The 18,549-nt window shown below is 32.7% G+C and overlaps 3 long non-coding RNA genes across 3 annotated transcripts; all 3 read right to left on the bottom strand.

Moving 5' to 3' along the window:
- Positions 1 to 6,624: 6,624 nt before the first annotated feature.
- LOC144837072 (uncharacterized) lies at positions 6,625 to 7,993 on the bottom strand. The gene is made up of 3 exons (XR_013611436.1): positions 7,820 to 7,993; positions 7,155 to 7,313; positions 6,625 to 6,942 (listed from the first exon to the last, which is right to left on the bottom strand). It is a non-coding gene; the product is annotated as an uncharacterized LOC144837072 (long non-coding RNA).
- Positions 7,994 to 15,215: 7,222 nt separating this feature from the next.
- Positions 15,216 to 16,030, bottom strand: LOC144837156 (uncharacterized). Its single transcript, XR_013611443.1, has 2 exons — positions 15,926 to 16,030; positions 15,216 to 15,619 (listed from the first exon to the last, which is right to left on the bottom strand). It is a non-coding gene; the product is annotated as an uncharacterized LOC144837156 (long non-coding RNA).
- A 966-nt stretch (positions 16,031 to 16,996) lies between these two features.
- LOC144838672 (uncharacterized) lies at positions 16,997 to 18,337 on the bottom strand. Its single transcript, XR_013611689.1, has 3 exons — positions 18,199 to 18,337; positions 17,525 to 17,684; positions 16,997 to 17,313 (listed from the first exon to the last, which is right to left on the bottom strand). It is a non-coding gene; the product is annotated as an uncharacterized LOC144838672 (long non-coding RNA).
- Between the last annotated feature and the right edge of the window lie 212 nt (positions 18,338 to 18,549).

The following is an 18,549-nucleotide window of genomic DNA, read 5'->3' as shown; positions in this document are numbered from 1 at the left end:
AATAATACAACATAATTGAATAAATAATGAATTGTCCAAAACATAATATGGAGGAGGTTGCCAATTCATTTATATCATTAATGTCTCTATTAAAATGAAACACCATATTGTAATTAATTCAAAGTATATTATGCAGCAACAAACACAACGCACAGTATGGTGGTATGCAAATTATTAATAATCAAAATATACCTGTGATTTTAATTGAATTTTTAGTCTTTATAAAGCATATGGTTTTGGACGACAATAATATTAGGCTATTTATAAACAACGCTTGTACACTGGAGATTATTGGCAATTACAATGGCTGAATTGAGACTGGGTAGAATACAATATTCAGTTAATAAGAGTGTAATTGTAAAAATCCAATCTTTTAGAGTGAAAGGTCATTGTTGTGAGGAGTATATTTAAATGATCACTCTTAAGCTCTGTCTACATTAAAACTAGTTTGACAAGGGAAGACTGAAATTACAATTCTTCTTTTTCACTCTTTCCTGGTTTGACAAAAAAAGTGTGATGTGCCCAAATACGGTATGTCCAAATATGGTGGTGATATGACATCATATCACATAAAGTTTGATAGTGTAGAAAAGGCTTTAAAAGAGTGAAAGTAACTCTGGTTAACGATTTTCAAACGTTACATTATTTTAGACAATTTTAACAACTTTTACAGTTTGAAACCTTGCCTTTTTAAGAGTGAAAACAAACGCGTAACATCATCATTCGTTTACAGTAAAGCTCTGTCTACACTAAACTTTATGTGACAAACAAATGTGATGTGCCCATATATGGAGATGATGTCATATCACTACCATATTTGGGCACATCGCACTTTTTTGTCAAACCAGAAGGAAGAATTGTAAGTTCACTCTTCCCTTGTCAAACTAGTTTGATAGTGTAGACAGAGCTTTAGAGAGTGAATGGTTGCTTTTTCATTTGTTTCACATTTTGTTTGTTACGAGAATTGAAAAAGTAAAATAGGACTACAACAAAAGACATTCTTATTATCTTGTCCTTTTTTAATGGACCAGCTGCATTATGAATTAATTAATATTAATAACAATTCAATCAACTTTTTTGAATGGGTTGGATAAAGTTTTGTATTTGTTCCTAAATACGATGACTTATGATTTAATGACATTCCTATTGATAGTTAACTAATACATTGTAAATTTTACTTTTTTTATACCGTATTTTTTATATGTTATAGGGGACACCTACTTAATTACATTAGAACACCACACTTAGGACACCGATATTAAGAGGGATACTTTCACGGAAAGCAAATGTAATGTGCCCATATATGGAGATGATGTCACTACCATATTTGGGCACATCGCACTTTTTTGTCAAACCAGAAGGAAGAATTGTAAGTTCACCAATCACCAACCAATGGATTTTTGGTTGAATTTAACCATTTATTTTGTTATTTTAAAAGTGAAAACATAATTTGTTTTTTTTATCTACGGAAGTGATTAACTTTATTAAAACTACAAAATAACCTATTCAAAGTCTGATTTATTTAATCTTCATTTTTCATGTTTTTGGGGGACAATACATCTTTAGCAGACACGTCTATTAAGGAGACACGAAAGTGTCGCCTAGGGGTTCACTGTAATATGGTTATACCCCTAAATTGATGTCATATCACTACCATATTTAAGCATATCACTATACCATATTTGGACACTTTTTGCCAAACTAGTTTGATAGTGTAGACAGAGCTTAATAGTAATAATATTTATAATTTTTTTTTGTCTTATGTGGTTTCATCCCACTTTTATTTCCATCATATACATTTTCATATAAATACTGTATATTAATTTATACACATTTGTTCTAACATTGTATTTTTGTTATCATGTGTTTTTATATACATGATTTTTGTTGTAATCTTTTCTCTATTCATTATCATTATTTACCATAATTTCTCTTATAATTAATTATACATATCATCTTTTAATGTATTTCTTTTTTTCTCTTTTATGTTAACTCATAGCATAATTTTTCAACATTTCTTATTTTTAAAAACATATTTTGCATTCGTTAACATACATACTTATATTTGTTTTGTTTTGGTTTTTTTTAATACATGTTATTCTATTATATATAGGCCTATACCTAATAATTTAACACATTTCTACTAGTATCGTTTTCTTTACATATATTTTCATATACACTTTAAAGTATTTATAATTGTTTATCAATTGTATGATTGTTTCAATGTCGACTGTTCTCTTGTCAATAGCTTGAAATAGAAATTCGCACTTCATTCACACCTTACTCTGGTTTTTCACTGACCTATATTGTACTGTGGGTTGTTACGATTGTAACTGTGTTCTGTCTTATCTTACGGCCGCTTATCCCTTACGCCGAAGCATTTGCCCATCATCGATGCTCTAAATATAAAAACCTTGTTTTCTAGTTTCTGGCGGATGGCCATTGCACTTATATTGGAACGTGCGTATTGTATGGAAATTAAATAAAGGTCATAGTACTCAACGCTGATTGGTCAGAAGAAAAAATCCGTACGATTTTACAAATGAAATGGCTTTAAATCCATCACTCCGAATCCGTCCACCCGGAGAAAAATCGTACGAAATCCGGACGGATTTGATGTGAACACTTCTATTCTTTAACACTATACCCATTTTCCACGATTTTTTCTCCGGCCACCGGACCGGATCCGGGCTTGGTGTGAACGTAGCTTTAAGTAAACTTCTCAGTTGAAGCAATAAGAATAAATGGTCAGTTTCAATAGAAAGCTCTAAAATCATGTTCAAACATTATGCATAATTCAAACAAATGTAAAAATGTCACGTGTCTTTGACGTATGCATCAAGTAAAATTGCGTAGTATGATTATACCATCTTTGATCTTATTTTCTTAATTGAAATAAAGTAAATTTTCTCTATTATTAATGATAAAAACAAGAATAGACAAAAACATTTTTAAAAAATTAGAAAATATGTCGAAAAGTGTGTAATTTTATATGCAGACCTTATTTGTTTGCTTCTTCGCAGCCAAACTGTGCCACAAACTACGCCTACTCCAACCAAGTCCATGTTTGCGTTCATTTCGGTGGTACGGTATATAAAATATTTACAAATATTTACTGGGCTTTCATTGGGGCACGGTATGGAATATAGCCCTCGGTGAAGGCATACTATATCACTCGACTTCGTCTCGGGATACAGTATAGTCTGTAGATCACCTTGGGCTGTATTTTTAACCATGCCCCTCAGCCCAGTCAATATTTGTATACTAAACATTGGGAAGACTATATAACAGAGATGGTTAGACGGTACATGACCTATGTTGGATGCCATACTGCTCTGGTCCCTGACGCCGCCAGAAAGCTCCCACGTGACAGATCAGGAGAGTTTGGTTGTTAGGCCTACTTCATGAAGCTATCCCTCGGTGTGTTCACAGATAAGATTTTCAAACAAGGGAATTTCGTGTATATTGAACAAGGGGATCATAAACACGCATGTACGCTTCCAATTCCATATTAAAGTGGTGGGTGATGGAGGGTTGATTTGTTGTACATGAACAGGAAAAGATATACATAATTCATTTAAAAGTACGTGTAAAGCCTTTGCCTAAAACGTTGTCCCAGTTCACCATCATTTTGAGATTCAGTAGCCTATATAAGTACTGCGTGTTTATCGCGTTGCAGAGCTGACCGTTGAATATAACAATAATAACCACAGAATATAACTTTCTCGTTGAATGAAACTAAATTTATTACCATTGTCACGGCGTGATGCGAAATCAAACAAGTAGCAATGATATACGAAAGTGTGTAACAATGGTAAGACTAAAACAACAAAAATATTGATTAAGATTAACATTTTTAAAAGTATATTAAATAAACACGTGTTATCATAAACAGGTGAAAACATTAATAATGGTATTGAGCAGCATTATATTTTCAGCGCTGTCGTGTGCCATTCTATCATGATCACTGATTAACCTGGCAAACATTCAGTTGTGTCTGAAATAAAAACATTTTGAGACATATTAAAAGAGTTCACAGATTTGTTATTATTCAATCAATGACACAATAATGAAAACAAAAATTTAGATATAATATCTTACAGCGACAATCATCTTTTTTTCTCGGTATTTCTTTTCTTTCTTTCTCGTCTTCGTAACTGCGTAAACACTCTGTCACCTTTTGAAAAGTCTCTAACTCCCGAGCAGAATAACAGATATCCTCTGTTTCAACCTCTAAAAATACAATAAGTATATTAATTCTTCATTATTACTACTGTTGTTGCTTTATTTGTTTACCACATAACAACAAAACACAGGAAGAACAATAAATGAAATAATAATAAAGAGATAATAATGTGGTAGGGCACCAACATAAGATTGAAAACATTCGGCAATCTAACTAAATACTGTAACACATAATTTAAACAGCATAAATTAAAACAGCATTAAAACATGACGATGATAACAATACATAAACGGAAACTCATTGAAGAGATATGAAAATAAAATTATAAATAAAAAAAAATATAAACAATATTTACCAAAATCCGAGCTTTGTGGGCGGAGGAAGTTGTTTCTAAAAGCAAGCGAACTGTTGATTACCAACATAAACAGAGCAAATGCAATCATTCTGTGGCCGTATTCACCAATCACACTTAAGTGAGATATTTCCCTTAAATCCTAAGAATTTCCCTTAAATCAAGAAAATATTAAGGGTTTCACTTATAGTGGTATTCACAAAGGGTTTAAGGTTAAGGGAAACCCTTAACTTGGTCTATTTTCCCCTTAACTTTTAAGGGACCTCAGAGGTCCCTTAAAAGTTCCCTTAACTATTCAGTACCTTGGTTGTGCTGACGATTCTGTATGTGCGAGTACTATGCCTACTTGTAGATGGCCCCAGTCTAGGCTAGGTAGAGATGCTAGGCCCCCTGTTGGTCTGCCCACTAACCGGCCTAGGATTCATGTTTGGTTTGAGTAGCATCTAGGCCTAGGCCTTTTTTTGCTGATCCCCACCATACAAATTAGTCTATGCCTATATATTCATTTATTTGTTTTGTTTTGACTGCCATTATTTTCGTGGAAGATGGCTTCCCATTTCGTTGTAATACTAATAGAAATTAGCCCCATTCTAGTAGGCTAGGTAGAGATGCTAGGCCCCCTGTTGGTCTGCCCAGTAACCAGCCTAGGATGCATAGGCCTACACAGAATGTTGGTTTGTTAGTAACATCTAGGCTAGACCTATTTTTCTTGATCCTCATACAAATTAGTCTAGGTTTAATATTAATTTACTTGTTTTTGTTTTGACTGCCATTTTCTTTTCTTCTCTCTTCATCCACCCCGTCCCCCCAACCCCTTACTCTTTTTTTAAATATGCAAATTAGTTTTAGAGAGGAAAGTGATTGGACCATAGGGGAATTAAATCCTCTGTGATTGGACAATGGGACAACTCATGAATATTTATGATTATTTTTACCCTTAAGTTTTACCCTTAAATTAAGTGTTTTCCTTAGGTAAGTGAATCCCTTAACTCATTTGTGAATACCCCTTAAGTGTTTCCCTTTGTTAAGGGAATTCTTAAATTTTAAGGGTAAGTATTTCCCTTAGCCTAAGTGAGATTGGTGAATACGGCCACTGGTCCTCATTTTAGTTGATGTATAATGCAATACATTAAATAAATGTAGAATATAAAGTAAACTTCTCAGTTAAAGCAATAAGATTAAATGGTCAATTTCACTAGAAATCGTCTTCAAATAATATCAAATATGCATTATTCAAACCAATGTCACGGGTTTTTACGTATGTATTCCTATTTAGTGCGTATCTATTTACTAATGCTTAAATCTTATTATTATACCATACTTATCACATAATCATCTTAATTGAAATATAGTCAATTGTATCTATTATTCATCAAATGTATCCGTTTTATAGGTTATCCTAGTTAACACAATTAACCGGGGTACCAAGTTAACCGATATCAAAACGGTGTTCAAATCAAAGTAAGAAGTGGAAAGTTTGGGCAGTGGTAGCTGCGGGATCGTGCACTATTTCTGAACGACATTTCTTTGTTTTTTTACGAAGACAAATACAGTTTCTTGTATCTTGTATAACTTAGAGCATCTAGTTTTTTTAGTAAAATATAAAAAAAATACTGTGAACAATGAATCATTTTTATCAACCTGAAATGACATTCAGAAATGATTTTGATTGAAATCCGTTAAAACAAATTTAAACTTAATACGCGAGTACGAAAGATGGGCCAAGCGTTTGAACGGACACTTGTGTTTTTAGTCGCGTGCAAACGCGACTCTATAGCTTATTTTGTTGATCGGTTGGTCGGTCGGTCGAGGTCGGTCGGTCGGTTGGTAAAAACTAATCCAAATTTGCGCACGCGACTGCAGCCATGTATATGTCCTTGTTCTTTTTCTGATGACTGATATAATCAGTTCTAACTGGATACGTCTAATCTCCACACGTTTATGGCTCGCTGTCGAACAATACATTTAACAAAAAGGTTTATTTATGATAGGCAATTTTATCGTAAACATTCAGAAATCTTTAAGGATTTGAACTGGAATAAGAAAGAACTGAGTTAGGAATCGCACAAAATTGACAATGATTACATTCACAGTAAAGGAATATTATTTATTTTCTTCTTTTAAATAATACAAATCGATTAAACTTTAATTTTTTTTAAACGTTAAGAACATTCGCTTAATTTCAAGTGGGTTAAAAGTATACGTATAAGATTACTTTACTACATAAAAATATAAGTAATAATGTTCAGCATCATTCATTCTACGATTTACGTTAAAATCGTTAAAATGTAGGCCTAATTCATGCACCAGTAACTTCCAGAGAGGATCCACTATGCTATGTTGCTGCAACGTTGAATATAAAGTATGTGAATTTAAAATCAGCGTCCAGGACATAGACCCGTGTCTGAAAAATTGAAATAAACAAGAATTTAGAATATATTAAAGGTTTTCAAAGATAACATTCAATCAGTTCATTAAAAAGTATATAGATGAATAAAATAATTTTCATCAAATCATTACAGTCATGATTAAATTTAAAAAATATTTAAATTTTTCAATATTTGAATTATTCAATTGTTAAATGAAGTAGTAACATGTAAAATCAAAATATCTTACAGCAATTATCTGGTTTTTTTCCTTCATTTTTTCCTGCATTATTTTTCTTCTGTACATCTTTTCTTTCTTTTTCGTCTTCGTAATTCAATAAGCATCCTTTCAACGTTTCTGAAGCCAGTATCTCCCAAACAGGATAACAAATGTCTTTTGTTTCAACATCTAAAAATTCATTAATGATAATTACAGTATACTGTATTTATAAATAGGCCTACTCATGGGAAGAGTGAAATTACAATTTAATTTCAATTTTAAATCTTGGGAATTTTTTTGGGGGTAAATATTCTCACTGAACGCCATCGTCTCTCCTTCCTACCAAGGGGCATATGAAACTATAATGAAAGATATCAAAGATAGGGGAATTTATTACGATACACTATTATTGTTACTATTATTATCACACTTATGTATAAGGCCTATCATTTCTCTTTTCTTTACGGCATTGTTATAAGACAGCAACACAATTTCCCAAGTTGGGATGAATAAAGTTTCCTTGTATCATATCCTTGTATCAATGTAACAGTTACTGTATCTAGTACAATTTAGGCCTACTTAAGAATAGAGCAAAATATCTGACAAATTATTTGATATAATGTTGTCATTCCACCTGTATTATCAAAACAAACGCATTCAAATAAATATAACAAAACTAAACTAAATTTATTTACCAATATCCGAGCGTTGTGGGCCTTGGGAGTTATTCCTAAGAGCAAACGAATTGTTGATTACCAACAAAAACAGAGCAAATGCAATCATTCTGGTCCTCATTTTAGTTGATGTATAATGCAATACACAAGTGTAAACTTCTCAATCGAAGAAATAAGAGTAAATGATCAGTTTCACTAGAAATCGTCAAATAATATCAAATATGCATTAATCAAACCAATATCACGTGTGTTTACGTATGTATTTCTGTTTAGTGCGTATTCATAAATGCGCATCTTACTTTTATACCATACTTATCACGTCATCATTAATTGAAATACACAAATGTATATATTATTGATGAAAAATCCGTTTTACAGATTGGCGTACAAAGTTAATCAATCAAATCCGATATGAAATTAATTATTTGAAACACTCATGGAGAAGAAGTTAAAAAGGTACCAGGTATCTTTTGAGATAAGTAGTTATCTCGCTTCGCTCGCGTACCATCTGGATCGTGCTGGTTCTCGAATATAGTAATTTCAGCGTGAAAAAAAATGGCGATTTCAAATGTACGTAACGAAGGACTATAAAATGTTGTATTAGAGTGAATAGAAACATATGTGTTCTAAGCAATTTAACACTAAAATGAACTCTGTACCCCTACCGGTTACTAAGATATGGACCATCATTTTGTTTTGGCGGCCATTTTGAAAATACTCCAAATATGGTCATAAAATAAATTTTTTTTCTTGGCTACAGTGATTTTTTTAATCTGTATGTCCAAGTGAACATATGTGCAAAATTTGAAAACTTTGTCATCCGTGTAAAGTTTTTGACCCTAAGGGACCCCACTATACGGTGAGACAATCTACGCAACGCAAAGACATATAAGCTCAGCGTAAAGCTTGGTTCCACATATGAAGCTTGGTTCCCAGGACGTAACGCAAGGACGTCCTGGGAAAATTGACCAAACGCAGCGATGGATTATTCGAACTGTCGCTTGTGATTAGTCAATTCGCTCGTGTTGCGGCTTACGTCCTAGTGGAAACGCAAGCGAGTTGACCAATCACAAGCGATGGATTATTCGAACTGTCGCTTGTCATAGGACAACACGCTTGCGTTGCGTTTACGTCCTTGCGTTGCGTCCTAGTGGGAACCAAGCTTAAAGCGTGGTTCCCACTAGAGACGCAACGGAAGGACGTACGCTCAACTCAAGCGAGTTAACCAATGAAAAGCCACTGTTCGAATAATCCATCGCTTGTGATTGGTCAAATCAATTACGTTGCGTTACGTCCTTGCGTTGCGTCGCTAGTGGAAACAAAGATTAATCCAAAGCGATGGAATATCATTAAATCGTTTGCGTTGCTTTTACGTCATTGCATTGCGTTACATAATGGGAACCAAAAGATACAAACCTAGAACAAGGTGCAAATTGACGCCCTTTAAAATAGAATGGTGGAAACTGAGGCAATTTAATTTAATGGGGAACGAAGTTTCATTAAATTATGTTATGAAAATGTAGGCCTAATGTGTAAAATTTGCTGTCTGGCAATAATGTATACATACAAACTTGAAATTGTTATTGTAACTTAAGTTTAATTTCTTATCATCTAGTTGTCATTTTGAATAATGATTATACTTGTATTCCTAAAAAAAAATATGTTTATTTATTTATTTATGCGTTTCTCCTACAATCATGGATGGATAAATTGAAAATAATACAACATAATTGAATAAATAATGAATTGTCCAAAACATATGGAGGAGGTTGCCAATTCATTTATATCATTAATGTCTCTATTAAAATGAAACACCATATTGTAATTAATTCAAAGTATATTATGCAGCAACAAACACAACGCACAGTATGGTGGTATGCAAATTATTAATAATCAAAATATACCTGTGATTTTAATTGAATTTTTAGTCTTTATAAAGCATATGGTTTTGGACGACAATAATATTAGGCTATTTATAAACAACGCTTGTACACTGGAGATTATTGGCAATTACAATGGCTGAATTGAGACTGGGTAGAATACAATATTCAGTTAATAAGAGTGTAATTGTAAAAATCCAATCTTTTAGAGTGAAAGGTCATTGTTGTGAGGAGTATACCCAAATGATCACTCTTAAGCTCTGTCTACATTAAAACTAGTTTGACAAGGGAAGACTGAAATTACAATTCTTCTTTTTCACTCTTCCCTGGTTTGACAAAAAAAGTGTGATGTGCCCAAATACGGTATGTCCAAATATGGTAGTGATATTACATCATATCACATAAAGTTTGATAGTGTAGAAAAGGCTTTAAAAGAGTGAAAGTAACTCTGGTTAACGATTTTCAAACGTTACATTATTTTAGACAATTTTAACAACTTTTACAGTTTGAAACCTTACCTTTTTAAGAGTGAAAACAAACGCGTAACATCATCATTCGTTTACAGTAAAGCTCTGTCTACACTAAACTTTATGTGACAAACAAATGTGATGTGCCCATATATGGAGATGATGTCATATCACTACCATATTTGGGCACATCGCACTTTTTTGTCAAACCAGAAGGAAGAATTGTAAGTTCACTCTTCCCTTGTCAAACTAGTTTGATAGTGTAGACAGAGCTTAAGAGAGTGAATGGTTGCTTTTTCATTTGTTTCACATTTTGTTTGTTACGAGAATTGAAAAAGTAAAACAGGACTACAACAAAAGACATTCTTATTATCTTGTCCTTTGTTAATGGACCAGCTGCATTATGAATTAATTAATGTTAATAACAATTCAATCAACTTTTTTGAATGGGTTGGATAAAGTTTTGTATTTGTTCCTAAATACGATGACTTGTGATTTAATGACATTCCTATTGATAGTTAACTAATACATTGTAAATTTTACTTTTTTTTATACCGTATTTTTTATATGTTATAGGGGACACCTACTTAATTACAGTAGAACACCACACTTAGGACACCGATATTAAGAGGGATTCTTTCACGGAAAGCAAATGTGATGTGCCCATATATGGAGATGATGTCATATCACTACCATATTTGGGCACATCGCACTTTTTTGTCAAACCAGAAGGAAGAATTGTAAGTTCACCAATCACCAACCAATGGATTTTTGGTTGAATTTAACCATTTATTTTGTTATTTTATAAGTGAAAACATAATTTGTTTTTTTTATCTACGGAAGTGATTAACTTTATTAAAACTACAAAATAACCTATTCAAAGTTTATTTAATCTTCATTTTTCATGTTTTTGGGGGACAATACATCTTTAGCAGACACGTCTATTAAGGGGACACGAAAGTGTCGCCTAGGGGTTCACTGTAATATGGTTATACCCCTAAATTGATGTCATATCACTACCATATTTAAGCATATCACTATACCATATTTGGACACTTTTTGCCAAACTAGTTTGATAGTGTAGACAGAGCTTAAAAGTAATAATTTTTATAATTTTGGGTTCATTCCACTTTTATTTCCATCATATACATTTTCATATAAATACTGTATATTAATTTATACACATTTGTTCTAACATTGTATTTTTGTTATCATGTGTTTTTATATATCTCTATTCATTATCATTATTTCTCTTATAATTAATTATACATATCATCTTTTAATGTATTTCTTTTTTTCTCTTTTATGTTAACTCTTAGCATAATTTTTCAACATTTCTTATTTTTAAAAACATATTTTGCATTCGTTAACATACATACTTATATTTGTTTTGTTTTGGTTTTTTTTAATACATGTTATTCTATTATATATAGGCCTATACCTAATAATTTAACACATTTCTACTAGTATCGTTTTCTTTACATATATTTTCATATACACTTTAAAGTATTTATAATTGTTTATCAATTGTATGTTTGTTTCAATGTCGACTGTTCTCTTGTCAATAGCTTGAAATAGAAATTCGCACTTCATTCACACCTTACTCTGGTTTTTCACTGACCTATATTTCTTTGTACTGTGGGTTGTTACGATTGTAACTGTGTTCTGTCTTATCTTACGGCCGCTTATCCCTTACGCCGAAGCATTTGCCCATCATCGATGCTCTAAATATAAAAACCTTGTTTTCTAGTTTCTGGCGGATGGCCATTGCACTTATATTGGAACGTGCGTATTGTATGGAAATTAGTTGGTACCATTATCGCCCATGTGGTTATTTGTTACTAATTATATGTTTCATCAATAGTAGGCCTATTGCAGATATCATACGAAAGGTTAATTAAGAGTGATATTGGCCTACACTAATAAAACACGTTAAGAAAGTGGTTTGGTTATAACAATGACTGAATACAACACGTACTTTCCCACATTTTATTCTATTATTGTACACACAAAAAGGATGAAAATGAATGTTGAATTCAATTGAATAAATTATTTTAGTCACATCGGTTTGATTGTTTTATTACATGCATAGAATAGGCCTATAGTCTAACACCTTTTTTGCTCGAGCTCTGTTTCGGTGAGTTCTCGATTAAAAACTTTAAAATGCTGGAGAATTTGGTGCGGTGAAAATGCATTTCTCTGCGTCACCTCTAATTATTATTATTATTTATAAGGATAGTTCATGGACTTTTCTTTTTGTTTAAGCTCTGTCTACACTATCAAACTAGTTTGACTCTTTTCACTCTTCCCTGGTTTGACAAAAATAGTTTGATGTGACCAAATATTAGGCTATAGTGATTATGCTTAAATATGGTAGTGATCATCATATACATATATAGGCACATCACATTATTTTGTCACATAAAATTTGATAGTGTAGACAGAGGTTTAGAAACATTTGTGTTATAGGTGCTATACAAGCTTGACCACCTTGAATATTATTTACAATAAGAAATCTAATTGGAAGATGGAAAATTGCCTTTAATCTATTTATTGTCCTTTAAAGTCCTTAATATTTTACTGCAATTCAAAGGTTTCTTCAGATTTTAATATATTTTTTCTGCTCAAATGAACTAATATGCATGTTTTAGGGAGGTCACAATATTATTAATAAATTTGATTGAGTGTTTTTGTTTTTTTTCTGTAATTTTTCATTCCCTTATTTTTATCAGATTTCTGGCCACTGGCGATTCGTATGCGTCACTGCATTACAACTTTCGTGTTGGAAAAAGTACGATAAGTTCTATCGTAATCGAGGTTGCAGAAGTCATATGGACAAAACTTCAACCAAAATACATCGCCCCTCCAACTCCAAAAGAGTGGAACGAAATTTCATTGCAATTTTCCAAGAAATGGAACTTTCCTAATTGTGTGGGAGCAATTGATGGCAAGCACATTGTAATTAAGGCACCAGACAACTCTGGGTCCCTTTTTTATAATTATAAAGGTACCCATTCCATTGTTTTAATGGCTTTGGTTGACGCAGCCTATAACTTTATATTTATTGATGTTGGTTCCTATGGCTCAAACAGTGACGGGGGAATTTTTTCTCGAATGCACTTCAAAAGTGCACTGCAAAACAACACTATTGGCATTCCACCACCAACAAACTTGCCAGGTATGCCTGAACTTGGTCCAGTACCACACCTAATTGTCGGAGATGAAGCTTTTCCATTAAAAGAGAACATAATGAGGCCATTTCCAGGTAAATTATTCTTTCACTATACAGTAGTGTTAAGTTAGACAGGGATGGAAGTAAATAAATAATTATTATATCAATTTATTTAACTGCAGTATTTACGTGTTTATTGCACTAGGCCTAGCTATGCCTACTACTAGCCTAAGGCATAGGCCTTAGGCCTACAGTAGTAGCTAGGTCTACTGTTAAAAAACATGTTATATAAAAAACAGATTTATACTGTAAATATATTAAAACATTGTAGAATGTTATAGGGCCTATGCCTACCTTGTAATAAGGCCTATGGTCTAGCCCGGCCTAGAAAGTTCAAGAAGAGTGCAATAAAGACGTAAACTGCTGCAGTTAAATATATTAATATAATTTACGATACTAATTGATGTGAAGCGACGCTGATTATAATTAAATGTTGTATAAATGTGCGCTATACAAGTAATAATAATAATAATAATATTTACATCAATGCACAAATAATTACTTACCTCAGAAAAATCGAAGATTCCAAAGGTTTCAATTCCGCCGTGGTAACTCACTTCCGCCGTGGCATTCTGTAATTTGCCGTGGTGTTTCATTATTAATTTGCCGTGGTGTTTCAATACTAATTTGCCGTGGTGTTTCATTTTTAAGTTGCCGTGGTATTTTTGTTAAATTGCCGCGATGTTTTATTTTTAATTTGCCGTGATGTTTTATTTTTAATTTGCCGTGGCTTTTTTCAAATTGCCGTGGCTTTTTTCAAATTGCCGTGGCTTTTTTTGAAAGTTGCCGTGATATTTTTAAAAAGTTGCCGTGACACTTATAGACTACCGTAATTCACGGCATCTGATTGGTTAATCGCCGGTCTATAGTTATTGCCATGCCCTCGAATTAGAGACCGGCTAAACTGCGAATGTCTGTTTCTTCTATCTTCTTTAATACAATCGGATCCACACGAGCGACGCGATTGCGTAGCCCTTGCGTAGCTTAGCCTACGATGATTAACTTGTATGAGCTGACTTAGGCTTAGGATTTAGTCAGTTTAGTGGCCAGTTAAAATATGAAGAAACAAATAAAGTATGATTTTAGGAATATTTATTGCATATTTGGAAGCGACGAATTATCGAATGCAGACCTGATTTGTTTGCTTCTTCGCAGCCAAACTGTGCCACAAACTACGCCTACACCAACCAAGTCCATGTTTGCGTTCATTTCGGTGGTACGGTATATAAAATATTTACAAATATTTACTGGGCTTTCATTGGGGCACGGTATGGAATATAGCCCTCGGCTTCGTCTCGGGATACAGTATAGTCTGTAGATCACCTTGGGCTGTATTTTTAACCATGCCCCTCAGCCCAGTCAATATTTGTATACTAAACATTGGGAAGACTATATAACAGAGATGGTTAGACGGTACATGACCTATGTTGGATGCCATACTGCTCTGGTCCCTGACGCCGCCAGAAAGCTCCCACGTGACAGATCAGGAGAGTTTGGTTGTTAGGCCTACTTCATGAAGCTATCCCTCGGTGTGTTCACAGATAAGATTTTCAAACAAGGGGAATTTCGTGTATATTGAACAAGGGGCTCATAAACACGCATTTACGCTTCCAATTCCATATTAAAGTGGTGGGTGATGGAGGGTTGATTTGTTGTACATGAACAGGAAAAGATATACATAATTCATTTAAAAGTACGTGTAAAGCCTTTGCCTAAAACGTTGTCCCAGTTCACCATCATTTTGAGATTCAGTAGCCTATATAAGTACTGCGTGTTTATCGCGTTGCAGAGCTGACCGTTGAATATAACAATAATAACCACAGAATATAACTTTCTCGTTGAATGAAACGAAATTTATTACCATTGTCACGGCGTGATGCGAAATCAAACAAGTAGCAATGATATACGAAAGTGTGTAACAATGGTAAGACTAAAACAACAAAAATATTGATTAAGATTAACATTTTTAAAAGTATATTAAATAAACACGTGTTATCATAAACAGGTGAAAACATTAATAATGGTATTGGGTAGCATTATCTTTTCAGCGCTGTCGTGTGCCATTCTATCATGATCACTGATTAACCTGGCAAACATTCAGTTGTGTCTGAAATAAAAACATCTTTTTTTCTCGGTATTTCTTTTCTTTCTTTCTCGTCTTCGTAACTGCGTAAACACTCTGTCACCTTTTGAAAAGTCTCTAACTCCCGAGCAGAATAACAGATATTCTCTGTTTCAACCTCTAAAAATAAAATAAGTATATTAATTCTTCATTATTACTACTGTTGTTGCTTTATTTGTTTACCACATAACAACAAAACACAGGAAGAACAATAAATGAAATAATAATAAAGAGATAATAATGTGGTAGGGCACCAACATAAGATTGAAAACATTCGGCAATCTAACTAAATACTGTAACACAATCTAAACAGCATAAATTAAAACAGCATTAAAACATGACGATGATAACAATACATAAACGGAAACTCATTGAAGAGATATGAAAATAAAATTATAAATAAAAAAAAACATAAACAATATTTACCAAAATCCGAGCTTTGTGGGCGGAGGAAGTTGTTTCGAAAAGCAAGCGAACTGTTGATTACCAACATAAACAGAGCAAATGCAATCATTCTGGTCCTCATTTTAGTTGATGTATAATGCAATACACTAAATAAATGTAGAATATAAAGTAAACTTCTCAGTTAAAGCAATAAGATTAAATGGTCAATTTCACTAGAAATCGTCTTCAAATAATATCAAATATGCATTATTCAAACCAATGTCACGTGTTTTTACGTATGTATTCCTATTTAGTGCGTATCTATTTACTAAATGCTTAAATCTTATTATTATACCATACTTATCACATAATCATCTTAATTGAAATATAGTCAATTGTATCTATTATTCATCAAATGTATCCGTTTTATAGGTTATCCTAGTTAACACAATTAACCGGGGTACCAAGTTAACCGATATCAAAACGGTGTTCAAATCATAGTAAGAAGTGGAAAGTTTGGGCAGTGGTAGCTGCGGGATCGTGCACTATTTCTGAACGACATTTCTTTGTTTTTTTACGAAGACAAATACAGTTTCTTGTATCTTGTATAACTTAGAGCATCTAGTTTTTTGAGTAAAGTATAAAAAAAATACTGTGAACAATGAATCATTTTTATCAACCTGAAATGACATTCAGAAATGATTTTGATTGAAATTCGTTAAAACAAATTTAAACTTAATACGCGAGTACGAAAGATGGGCCAAGCGTTTGAACGGACACTTGTGTTTTTAGTCGCGTGCAAACGCGACTCTATAGCTCATTTTGTTGATCGGTCGGTCGCGGTCGGTCGGTCGGTCGGTCGGTTGGTAAAAACTAATCCAAATTTGCGCACGCGACTGCAGCCATGTATATGGCCTTGTTCTTTTTCTGATGACTGATATAATCAGTTCTAACTGGATACGTCTAATCTCCACACGTTTATGGCTCGCTGTCGAACAATACATTTAACAAAAAGGTTTATTTATGATAGGCAATTTTATCGTAAACATTCAGAAATCTTTAAGGATTTGAACTGGAATAAGAAAGAATCGCACAAAATTGACAATGATTACATTCACAATAAACGAATATTATTTATTTTCTTCATTTAAATAATACAAATCGATTAAACTTTAATTTTTTTAAACGTTAAGAACATTCGCTTAATTTCAAGTGGGTTAAAATTATACGTATAAGATTACTTTACTACATAAAAATATAAGTAATAATGTTCAGCATCATTCATTCTACGATTTACTTTAAAATCGTTAAAATGTAGGCCTAATTCATGCACCAGTAACTTCCAGAGAGGATCCACTATGCTATGTTGCTGCAACGTTGAATATAAAGTATGTGAATTTAAAATCAGCGTCCAGGACATAGACCCGTGTCTGAAAAATTGAAATAAACAAGAATTTAGAATATATTAAAGGTTTTCAAAGATAACATTCAATCAGTTCATTAAAAAGTATATAGATGAATAAAATAAATTAATCAAATCATTAAAGTCATGATTAAATTTAAAAAATATTTAAATTGTTCAATATTTGAATTATTCAATTGTTAAATGAAGTAGTAACATGTAAAATCAAAATATCTTACAGCAATTATCTGGTTTTTTTTCCTTCGTTTTTTCTTGCATTATTTTTCTTCTGTACATCTTTTCTTTCTTTTTCGTCTTCGTAATTCAATAAGCATCCTTTCAACGTTTCTGAAGCCAGTATCTCCCAAACAGGATAACAAATGTCTTTTGTTTCAACATCTAAAAATTCAATAATGATAATTACAGTATACTGTATTTATAAATAGGCCTACTCATGGGAAGAGTGAAATTACAATTTAATTTCAATTTTAAATCTTGGGAATTTTTTTGGGGGTAAATATTCTCACTGAACGCCATCGTCTCTCCTTCCTACCAAGGGGCATATGAAACTATAATGAAAGATATCAAAGATAGGGGAATTTATTACGATACACTATTATTGTTACTATTATTATCACACTTATGTATTAGGCCTATCATTTCTCTTTTCTTTACGGCATTGCTATAAGACAGCAACACAATTTCCCAAGTTGGGATGAATAAAGTTTCCTTGTATCATATCCTTGTATCCTTGTATCAATGTAACAGTTACTGTATCTAGTACAGTTTAGGCCTACTTAAGAATAGAGCAAAATATCTGACAAATTATTTGATATAATGTTGTCATTCCACCTGTATTATCAAAACAAACGCATTCAAATAAATATAACAAAACTAAACTAAATTTATTTACCAATATCCGAGCGTTGTGGGCCTTGGGAGTTATTCCACAAAGCAAACGAATTGTTGATTACCAACAAAAACAGAGCAAATGCAATCATTCTGGTCCTCATTTTAGTTGATGTATAATGCAATACACAAGTGTAAACTTCTCAATCGAAGAAATAAGAGTAAATGATCAGTTTCACTAGAAATCGTCAAATAATATCAAATATGCATTATTCAAACCAATATCACGTGTGTTTACGTATGTATTTCTGTTTAGTGCGTATTCATAAATGCGCATCTTACTTTATACCATACTTATCACGTCATCATTAATTGAAATACACAAATGTATATATTATTGATGAAAAATCCGTTT

Source organism: Antedon bifida, chromosome 3, assembly GCF_963402885.1.
Source record: "Antedon bifida chromosome 3, ecAntBifi1.1, whole genome shotgun sequence".
Taxonomy (NCBI): Eukaryota; Metazoa; Echinodermata; class Crinoidea; order Comatulida; family Antedonidae; genus Antedon; species Antedon bifida.
This window is presented reverse-complemented; position numbering and strand designations above follow the sequence as displayed.